Source organism: Triticum dicoccoides, unplaced genomic scaffold (assembly GCF_002162155.2).
Source record: "Triticum dicoccoides isolate Atlit2015 ecotype Zavitan unplaced genomic scaffold, WEW_v2.0 scaffold42858, whole genome shotgun sequence".
In the NCBI taxonomy this organism is placed as follows: domain Eukaryota; kingdom Viridiplantae; phylum Streptophyta; class Magnoliopsida; order Poales; family Poaceae; genus Triticum; species Triticum dicoccoides.
In genome coordinates this window covers 9,778-21,264 of record NW_021271680.1, presented here as the reverse complement: position 1 = coordinate 21,264, position 11,487 = coordinate 9,778, and the positions used below count along the sequence as shown (strand labels likewise).

Genomic DNA, 11,487 nt, shown 5'->3' with positions numbered 1-11,487 from the left:
ACCAAAGGACAGGAGGCCTAGAAAACGCGCGCGCAGCAGGAGGGGGGGCAAGGCCGGCAATATGGATGTTACTCTATCATTTTGATTCCCGAAAATCCAAACGAAGTTCAAAAATCAAGGGATCTGCCACGTTGTCATCATAGGACCCCTAGAGGGTGTGGTACAAATTTGAGTATGTGATGACTACCGGCTTCCTAACCATCAGTGTTAACTTTTTAACGACAGCTTAACTGCACTTTAGCTTTACTTTTACCATTTTTTTTATCTCCAGTTGTAAGCTTAATGGGTTGGGAGCAGCACTGGGCATTAATCATTGTATTCATTTCAATCCTGGCTGCCACCTCTAGTGGTTCGGCCTCAACCTTCCTCTGTAATCGAATTTATCCGAGTAAAATCACTCCCAAAGTTATCTATTTTCTCTGTGCCGTCGTCCAAATACTACAGCTAAAATCTGAAATTCGGTTGAGAAAATACAGAAACCGGAACCAGTTCAGATTTAAATACCGGAAATGGAGAACTCACATAGAGCACGACATCGTGGGGCGAGCAGCAGCCTTCGCGCCTCCCCTCCCTCCACACGCGGCACTCCAGCGACGACGACCGTTGTGGGCCGACCACAGGCTCCACGCAGGACGTGGCCGCAGTGTTCAAAGGAGGGCCAGGGATGATCCGTGGTCGGCGCCATGGGTAGGTCTCCTCTGCAGCCTCAAGCAAGAGCAGTAGAGCTCCACAGGCAGCAGGCACTGAATGCTGAGTCCCACAGAAATACTTCTTACTTCCAAAAACATGTGCATGTTTGACTTGTCACCGTCTCTAAAGTTACTTGACACAGACATGATTTCAAACTTTGTGGCCATCTGCGGTCTATTTTGTCAAAAAGTAAAAATAAACAAACAATGCATTGACCGTCGATATCAGGATAACCTTCAGTATTATCAGGATATCTTTGCCTCGGACTGTGGTATCATGGAAATTGGAAAAGATTAGGTGGAGAAATGGAAACAGTCAAAGAAACTTGCATGCTTTCTCACTGGTCAGTACACATGATAAAAAAAACAGAGGTACCTTGCTAATATCACCACCCCAAAGAAACTTCCCAAACTACTGATCCATACAGTGTACCTAATTGCCTATTACTTACAGTTGGAATATAAAAATATGGTATTTCAGAAAGGAGAACAGTCTCAGGCTCTCAGCTCACAACCTGTACCTACTCTGCTTGCTTCTCTTCAAGTTTGTCTTCTTCAAATTCCTGAGGGCTGCAAGGGCCAGAAATGGGGGTTAAAATTTTCTTTCGGTATCCCACTGAAGATGTTTGCGGACATGAAGCACCCACTCGTCAAATTGGCCATCTCCATGGCCATTTAATGCGAGCTTCGGGTGGTCCTCTACTCTCGTGCTCCCAAAGGAACGCACCTTGTAGAAGTACCAGTATGCTTCCTGAGTTAACAACTGTAATCTGAGGGGTTCTGTGGTTCCAAAGCTTGTGATCTTGTCAGAGCGGCTCACAATTATCATCTTACTTCCGCTCGTGATGCGACTTTTGGCAGCTGAATACAACCTCTTCCATACAGGCTCCTCAATATCCACAAGTAGCTCAATGACGATCAATGTCTTTCCACCGCCCATCCCACGGTTTTGATGCTTGATTCTACCTCCATCTCTTAGGGTCTCTACACTTGCATCTTTAAGAACATCTCCATTGAAAAACAAAATTTGAGAGAAGTGGTTGCGGATCCTTTCATCGTTGCACACATGCTCGATTAGGGTGCTCTTTCCAACTTTCCTAGGTCCGACGATTGGCAAGACAGCCAGATGATCAGCAGTGCCAGGAGCAGTCTCTGCTTGCAACAGGAAGTTCATCACAAGTTCCATCTCCATTTGGCGTCCGAACATGCATTTGTCCAGCAGCAGATACATGTTGTACGGTTGACAGTGCAGGCGTGGGTAACTGTTTAGAAACATGACGAACTCACTCACATCTTCAATGGTGTTTCGCATACTGCCACGAACTTGCTCCAGCAGCTCAGCCTGTGCGGCACCTTCACTGTTGCCACTGCAGAAACATACACGCTTTGCAGGGTTGAACTTAGATGGGGCAAAAGAGTAATCTTTTCTCCTGTCATCTTCATGTGCTCGGCAACTGAAGATATCGAGGGTGTAATACCCCCTGTACATCACCTGTCTCAGTATGCTGAGTTGATGCAGCATAGCCTGGTTTGTGATGAGCCGGTCATCTGCCTCCTCGACGACGACATGAAGCCGCAGTAGCAGCCGTTGCAGGCTGGAAGCCTCTTCTCCTCGGTTGCCTCCGCTGACCGCTGCTTCAGGTATCTGTCCACCAGGAAAGATATGGATCTACTGGCAAGCTCGCCCATAGCAGCAGAAAATATTACCTCCATGTGTGTGTGTGTGTGTGTGTGTTTGAGAGCCCGCTCGCTTTACATATATCTGAAACTGGGTGAACTGCCAAAGCTGGGTGAAGCTATATATATCTGAAACTTCTCAGAGGATTGGCCCAAGGACACTATGACTCTTTGTCTTATTTCTCCGTTGAAGCCGTGTTTTTCTGTTCTTTGATCAAAGAGTTGAATATGAGATTGTATAAACCGAAAGAAGACGTGTGTCTTATCTTTTCTGACTTGGAAAGAAATTTGGAAATGGTCATCTAATGACCTCTACTAATCTAGAAGGAGCTGGTGTTCAACCAAGACTTAACGCCCTTCCTTTTTTGCAGTTGCTACTCAACCTTCCACCGGACAGTCTACATTCCTTTCCTGCCTGGCAAACATTTTCTAAGCATGAAAGTGACCCTGCGATGACTTTGCAAACCCGGAGACCGGAGTGACGATTGAGCCAACTTATGTGCTGCTTCATATTCAGAATATTCAGAATTTTCTCCTCTTTGGAGTCTCCAGTGCTCCAACATTAACCTCTTTGTTGAAGCTGCTATTGGAATTGGCTAATACAAGAACTAATGCTTGCTTGCTGTTGACGGAGATGGTTTGCCTTTATGCCCCGAGAGGTGGACGTGTCGATGGAACAATGCTTGCTTGTTGTTGACGGAGAGAAAAGCGACGGCAGTCCCAGCGCTTACAGCTGCTGAAGAACTAAGTCAAGGCTAGGGATGCAACACCTGGAGCCTCGACGCGCCGTCTGGCACCATCCCCTGTTTTCTCCTATGCGGGTTCAAGTGCTTTTCTGTCCTGAGCTGCGGCTAGCAACATCTGCTGTAGTAGTTTTTGATGTATGCATGCCACACTGACACTGCTCTTCTATGTGACAGACTTGTTTCATTTCAGTGAAGATGGAACAGGGCAGAGAGAGCCTGCTGATCTAAACACAAAATTATAGTTTCAACGTGAGGTAGCAGATTATAGAAAATTCCAAGTACCTTTGCTTCTGAAATGGAGTCGTATGGTCCGCTGAAATTCAGATAGTACTCACGTCCGGCTGGATTGTCGAAAACTTACTGAAGCACCGCTGGATTGCCCGGCTAGATTGTCCGGCTGGATTGCCCGGCTGGACACGCTCACGCCCGCGGCTGTGTCAAGCCCACACTAGCACAGCAGCCAGCACGGCGGCCGCGGCGCACCCGGGCGCGGACGCGCGCCGTCTCCAATGTGCATGAACTCCAGCCCCGGCGACACGAGCTCGGTCCCCAGCGGGCACGAGGTTCAGCCGCCTCCTCCGCTGATTTTTTTTTGAAACTAGGATGATTTTTATAGCAAATTTGAAAACTATACACCTAATGAAGAAAAATTAAACGTATCACCCCGTCGGCCTCCTGTTGGCCGAAAAGGGAGCTTTCGGCCTTCTGTTGGCCGAAGAGGGACTTTTCAGCCAACCGTTGGCCGAAAAGGACTTTTCGGTCAACCGTTGGCCAAAGAGTCCCTCTTCAGCCAACAGTTGCTCTACTTTTTAAAAAATTCATATCAAATAGGATTTTTAGTATTTTAATTTGATTCTTTTTGCATTAGATTAGAAATTTCATGAAGTTTCTTTAGATATCAAGTTTGACTAGATTTTAAAGTTTGAATTTGAATTTTCATGCATTTTCTCAAATCACTAAATTGCCTATAATTTGAGCTAGGAGTATTCTTTTTAATTGATTCTTTTTGCTATTGGTTCTTTGTGACTTTGTTTATCAGTAGTAATTAATTGGTGAATTTTAGGATTATTTAAAATTAGGTTTTTACGCCATTCTCTCCCTTCATTTTTTCCCGCCATTTTATTTCCCGCCATTCTCTCCCTCCATTTTTTTTCCCGCCATTCTCTCCCGTCATCTTCTTTCCCGCCATCTTCTTTCTCGCTATCTTCACTTCTCAACTTATAAAACGAGCCTCATGGTGTCCACGATCGTAAATAACATCGTCTGACACGGTTTGTTTCTCCTGCGTCGGTGCTGCTGGTGGAGTGTGAAACACTGTCTGAGAGAAGTCATAAGTGTTTGCATCTTCGTCATCATCATCGGAGAGTGTTTCACACTTATGACTTCTCTCACACAGTGTTTCACAATCCACATGAAGGCATCATTGTCGTCCTCCGTCGATGCAACACTCCTTAGTGTGGTGGGAGAGAATGGCGGCAAAGAAAATGAAGGGAAAAAGATTGCGGGAAAGTATTTTTTTTCATGTATAAAACGCAATGGTTGTACAGGATTTACAAGGCACTTTTAAATGTAAACTATTATGAACCTCAAAACAAGTTTTCTAGTAGGATAAAAGAAATAAAATACAAAAAATACTACAAGTAAAATAGCTACTGATAACTAAACAGAAACAAAAAGAATATGTCAAAAAAAACTAAAGAAAAAATTTTAAAGCGATTAAAATTAAAAGAAATAGCATAAAACCTATAAAACACTAAAACAGAACTGTTTTCATAAAAAACTTATTTTAAATAATTATAAAATTCGACAATTAATTACTTCTGATAAAAAAATTCACAAAGAACCAGTAGCAAAAAGAATCATCTAAAAAGAATACTCCTAGCTCAAATTATAGACAATCTAGTGATTTGAGAAAATTCATGAAAATTCAAATTCAAACTTTCAAATCTAGTCAAACTTGATATCTACAGAAACTTCATAAAATTTCTAATCTAATGCAAAAAGAATCAAATTAAAATACTAAAAATCCTATTTGATATGAATTTTTTAAAAAGTAGAGCAACTGTTGAATGAAGAGGGACTCTTTGGCCAACTGTTGGCCGAAAAGTATTTTTTGGCCAACGGTTGGCCGAAAAGTCTCTCTTCGGCCAACAGGACTTTTCGGCCAACAGGAGGCCGACGGGGTGATACTTTTGATTTTTCTTCGTTAGGGTGTATAGTTACCGAATTTGCTATAAAAATCATCATAGTTTCAAAAAAAAAATCTCCTCCGCTTACGCCATCGCCACCGCAAGGCAACTTCTTCTCTGCCCATGTCATTTCTGCAATAGAGAGATGAGAGAGGAAGGAGGAGTGGGTCGCTGCAGGTGGGACCAAGCCGGGTGTCCGGGCGTGTCCAGTCACCCTCATATCGCCCCTATATTTGGTCGCCGTTTGAGGTGTGCCGGTCGGTCCGGACATTTAAGGAGAAAATGAAGGTTCCATTGAGTCATCTTTTTTTTATCAGGGCATTGACTAGGCGGCCGTAGATACTCCGTACTTCCAAAAACATGCACAGATGCTACGGTGTGCTTAATTGCTACTCCCTCCGTCCGGAAATACTTGTCATCAAAATGGATAAGAGAGGATGCATCTAGACGTATTTTAGTTCTAGATACATCTTTTTTTATCCATTTTGATGACAAGTATTTTCGGACGGAGGGAGTGTTATTTTCAGCATGAACAATACAAAAAATAGCAATGACATTTCTTAATTATATTTCACAGTTGTCCAAAAAGAATTAGAGAATATGGTATTTCAGTACGGATGAAAGTCACAACTCATCACAATATCTATCTAATCTGCATGCATCATTTCATGTTGTTTGAGAACCATAAACCATTCATGAGTTTGGAGCGTTAGATTAGTGCAATTCAAATCATCGGTTGAGAGAAGAAATGAAGACTAGACAATTAGTCAGCCACAGTGCCTGGCTGATATCACCCTCCCAAAGAAATGTCCAAAACTTCTAGCCCACACAGCGTTCTTAATTGCTTATACTTACAGCAGGAACAACAACAAAATAACATTGAAATTGCACACTAGAACCTCCATCCCAAATTACTTGTCTTAAATTAGTCTAGATATGGATGTATCTAACACTAAAACGCGTCTAGATACATCCGTAGTATGTATACTTCAGTAAAGAGAGCAGTCACCACTTTGCATCACTTCCTGTTGATTGACAACCGTCAACCATAAATACGCTTTGAGCCTTGCCATAGCATAATTCAAATCATGTTGATAGAAGAAATTGAAGACTAGGCAGCTAGTCAGCTGCTCCCATATACTCCCTCCGTCTAAAAATACTTGTCATTAAAATGGATGTATCTAGATGTAATTTAGTTCTAAATACATTCATTTTCATCAATTTTGATGACAAGTAATTCCGGACGGAGGGAGTATTTGTCTTTCTAGAGATTTCAATAAGTGACTACATACGAAGCAAAATGAATGAATCTACACTCTAAAATATGTCTACATACATCCGTATGTTATAACCATTTCAAATGTCTAGAAAGATAAATATTTGGAAACGGAGGGAGTATATTCTAACAGCGCCTGTTCGTGGCGACCAGACGCTGTGGCCTTTGAATCTCACAGTGAAAGATGTAACTGTAGTGAGGCTCCAGGTGAGATGTCCATGCATGCACCTTGAATTTTCCTCGAGGCATCACGCTTCCTAAGAAAAGGTCTTGTACGCTAATCATCTCGGGATCTTCAGCTTCAGTTTCAGCAGAACATGTCTGGTAGTCACCAAAAATCATTAACCATTCAGACGAAGTTTTCTTTGCTCTCCTGACATATATTGGCTCCGCCATCCGCCAAGGGTCAGTGAAACTCTCCCCATACACTGAGATGTTTGTCTGGATAAAATCCCTCTGGGTTGCAATGGCCATGCTCCAGAAATGGTAGCCAAAATTTGCTTTCAATAGTCCACTGAAGATGGTCGCAGTCATGAAGCACCCATTCGCCAGCCTGGCCATTTCCATGGCCATTGTTGCGAGCTTCAGGTAGTCCTCCGCGCTCGTGCTCCCAAACGTACGCACCTTGAAGAAGTATCAGTATGCTTCTTGAGTAAAGAACTGTAATCTGAGGTGTTTTGTGGTTCCAAAGTTTGCAATCTTGTCGGACCGGCTTGTGATTATGATCTTACTAACGTTTTTGATGCAACTTCTCGCAGCTGAATACAACCTTTTCATTCAGACTTGTCAATGTCCAGAAATAGCTCAATGATGATCAATGTCCTTCCACGCCGATGCCATGGTTTTGATGCTTGATTCTACCGCCATCTCTTAGGGTCTCTACACTTGCATCTTTTAGGTCATCCCCATTGAAACACAAAATCTGAAAGAAGTGGTTGCGCACCCTGTCATCGTCACACACATGCTCGACCAGGGTATTCTTTCCAACTTTCCTAGGACCGATAATCGGCAGGACAACATGATGACCAGCAGCACCTGGAGCAGTCTCCGCTTGCAACAGGAAGTTCATAATATGTTCCATCTCCATCTGGCATCCGAACATGCACTTGTTCAACAGCAGATACATGTTGTACGGTTGGTGGGTCAAACGCGGGCATCCATTTAGAAACATGATGAACTCACCCACATCTTCAAAGGTTTTCCTTATGCTGCCAAGAACTTGCTCGAGCAGCTCAGCTCGTGCCGCACCTTCACTATTGCCACTGCAGAAACATACGCGCTTTGCAGGGTTGAATATAGATGGTGCAAAAGAGTAGTTCACTTCATGATGTTTTTCCCTGCCTTCTCCATGGACTCGGCAACTGAAGATGTCGAGGATGTAATATCCTCTATACATCTCCTTTTTCAGTATGCTAAGTTGCTGCAACATGGGGTGGTTTGTGATGAACCGGTCATCTGCCTCCTCAATGACAACATGAAGCCGAAGTAGGAGCCGTTTGCAGAATAAGCTATGATAAATTCTATATAGTGTGGTAAATTTTCAGAATTTTTTGAGTTAAATAAGTATGATTCCTCTTGCATTCTTTACAAACTGTTCTGTTTAGACAGATTGCTGTTATGTTTGCATATGTTTGTTTGTTTAATGATTCTATTTGAGGATAGGAGTGTTAAATATGCAGAGGCATTTAGTAGGCAATATCAAGTAATAATTTTAGTTATTTTATACAGTAGAGAATGATAAGGTTTTGCATGGATTTATACTAACTTATCTCACGTGTTCTTGTTGAGTTTTGTGTGGATGAAGTTTAAAGATTCCGGGGATCTATGATATGAAAGGAATTAAGGAGACACAAAAGCTCAAGCTTGGGGATGACCAAGGCATCCCTAATTAATATTTCAAGAAGTCTCAAGCATCTAAGCTTGGGGATGCCCCGGCTGGCATCCCACATTTCTTCATCAACAATCATCGGTTAGCCTCGGTTGAGCCTAAGTTTTTGCTTCTTCACATGATATGTGCTATCCTTGCAATGTCATTTTATTAGGTTTTGCTTGTTGTTTGAATAAAGTACTTAAGATCTAAATTTTCTTTATGAGAGAGAGAGTCTTCACATAGTTATATAATTATTCGACTACTCGTTGATGGCGACGGGGCAGCCTGGCGGGCGACGGCGACGGGGCAGCCTGGCGACGACGACGGCGGGCGCGGGCTCGGGGAGGACGGCGTGGGCTCGGGGAGGCCGGCGCGGGGCAACTGGTGGCGATGAACTCTGCAAAACTGCGAAGTGCTACTTATATAGAAGGAGCATTGGTCCCGGTTGGTGGCACAAACTGGGACTAATGCATCCTTTAGTCCTGGTTGGTGCCACCAACCGGGACGAAAGGCCTCTTTTTTGGCAGCCCAAAGGGCGGGAAGCTGCGACCTTTAGTCCCGGTGGGTGGCACCAACCGGGACCAATGCCCCCCCTTTAGTCCCGGTTGGAGCCACCAACCGGGACCAAAGGCCCCTGTGCTGCCCGCATCGGGGCCAAAGTTTAGTCCCACCTCGCTAGTTGAGACGGGCGCGCAATGGTTTATAAGCCCCACTGCCGCACCCCTCTCGAACTCCTCTCTACTGCAGGCTTATGAACCTACTTGCGACTGCTTTGCCTGATGGGCCTTCTGGGCCTACTGCGGGCCTGAATCCTGGCCCATAGTAGGGATTCAAGTCGTATTCAGGTGGGGGCCTAGTGGGGGGCATTTTTTTTTGTTTTTTTGTTTTCTTTACTTATTGTTGCTATTTTTATTTTTTTCAGTTTTTTTGTTTTGTTTTGTGCATTATTTATTTTCTTTTTTTTTGCTTTATTTTAAGTTCTTTTTGCTTTTAGTTTTAGGAAAATTATAAACTTTCCACTTTTTTGTTTTTTTTGTTTTCTTTCTTGCTTTATTTATTTTATTTTGTTTCTACTTACAACAAAATACTTATTGTTGCTATTTTTAATTATTACGAGGGCCGAACCATAAGACATTAAAGCATTTTAAATGAACTCTGAAAAAGTTGAAAGTTGGCATGGTATCATAAATTGACCCACACATAGCATGTGCATGTACAAAACGGACAATGGTATCATACTCGTCAGTTACAAAGTTGGCATGATATCATCATAATAGTTGCGGGAGAAATTCTTCACTTTTTCTTCGCTTGTGTCATTTCCTTATTGCGCCGTAACCATGGATAATCTTCATCGTTTATCAAGATGCTGGGGTCAGCCTTGACTTTAAAGGGAGGAATTTCATGAAACTTTTCATAATCTTCAGACATGTCTGTCTTGTCCTCCACTCCCACGATGTCCCTTTTTCCTGAAAGAACTATGTGGCGCTTTGGCTCATCGTATGATGTATTCGCTTCCTTATCTTTTCTCTTTCTCGATCTGGTAGACATGTCCTTCACATAGATAACCTGTGCCACATCATTGGCTAGGACGAACGGTTCGTCAGTGTACCCAAGATTTTTCAGATCCACTGTTGTCATTCCGTACTGTGGGTCTACCTGTACTCCGCCTCCTGACACATTGACCCATTTGCACTTAAACAAATGGACCTTAAAATCATGTCCGTAGTCAAGTTCCCATATGTCCACCATGTAACCATAATATGTGTCATTTCCCCTCTCGGTTGTTGCATCAAAGCGGACACCGCTGTTTTGGTTGGTGCTCTTTTGATCATGGTCAATCGTGTAAAATGTATTCCCGTTTATCTCGTATCCTTTCCAAATCAATACAGTCAAAGATGGTCCCCTGGATAACAAGTACAGCTCATCACAAATAGTGTTGTCACCTCTGATACGTGCTTCCAACCAACTGCTGAAAGTCCTGATGTGTTCACATGTAATCCAGTCGTCGCACTGCTCCGGGTGTTTGGAGCACAGACTGTTCTTGTGTTCATCGACATACGGGGTCACCAAGGTAGAGTTCTGTAGAACTGTGTAGTGTGCTTGAGACCAAGAATATCCGTCCCTGCATATTATTGAGTCCCTTCCAAGCGTGCTTTTTCTAGTCAGTCTCCCCTCATACCGCGATTTAGGGAGACCTATCTTCTTAAGGCCAGGAATGAAGTCAACACAAAACCCGATGACATCCTCTGTTTGATGGCCCATGGAGATGCTTCCTTCTGGCCTAGCGCGGTTACGGACATATTTCTTTAGGACTCCCATGAACCTCTCAAAGGGGTACATATTGTGTAGAAATACGGGGCCTAGAATGACAATCTCGTCAACTAGAAGAACTAGGACGTGCGTCATGATATTGAAGAAGGATGGTGGGAACACCAGCTCGAAACTGACAAGACATTGCACCACATCACTCCTTAGCCTTGGTATGATTTCTGGATCGATCACCTTCTAAGATATTGCATTGAGGAATGCACATAGCTTCACAATGGCTAATCGGACGTTTTCCGGTAGAAGCCCCCTCAATGCAACCGGAAGCAGTTACGTCATAATCACGTGGCAGTCATGAGACTTTAGGTTCTGAAACTTTTTCTCTGCCATATTTATTATTCCTTTTATATTCGACGAGAAGCCAGTCGGGACCTTCATACTAAGCAGGCATTCAAAGAAGATTTCCTTCTCTTCTTTGGTAAGAGCATAGCTGGCAGGACCTTCATACTGCTTTGGAGGCATGCCGTCTTTTTCGTGCAAACGTTGCAGGTCCTCCCGTGCCTCAGCTGTATCTTTTGTCTTCCCATACACGCCCAAGAAGCCTAGCAGGTTCACGCAAAGGTTCTTCGTCACGTGCATCACGTCGATCGAAGAGCGGACCTCTAGGTCTTTCCAGTAGGGTAGGTCCCAAAATATAGATTTCTTCTTCCACATGGGTGCGTGTCCCCCAGCGTCACTCGGAACAGCTAGTCCGCCGGGACCCTTTCCAAAGATT

The 11,487-nt window shown here is 43.6% G+C and overlaps 2 pseudogenes; both read right to left on the bottom strand.

Annotated features, from left to right (window-relative positions):
- Positions 1-1,197: 1,197 nt before the first annotated feature.
- LOC119346528 lies at positions 1,198-2,402 on the bottom strand (annotated as a pseudogene).
- Positions 2,403-6,703: 4,301 nt separating this feature from the next.
- Positions 6,704-8,085, bottom strand: LOC119346527 (annotated as a pseudogene).
- Positions 8,086-11,487: the final 3,402 nt, after the last annotated feature.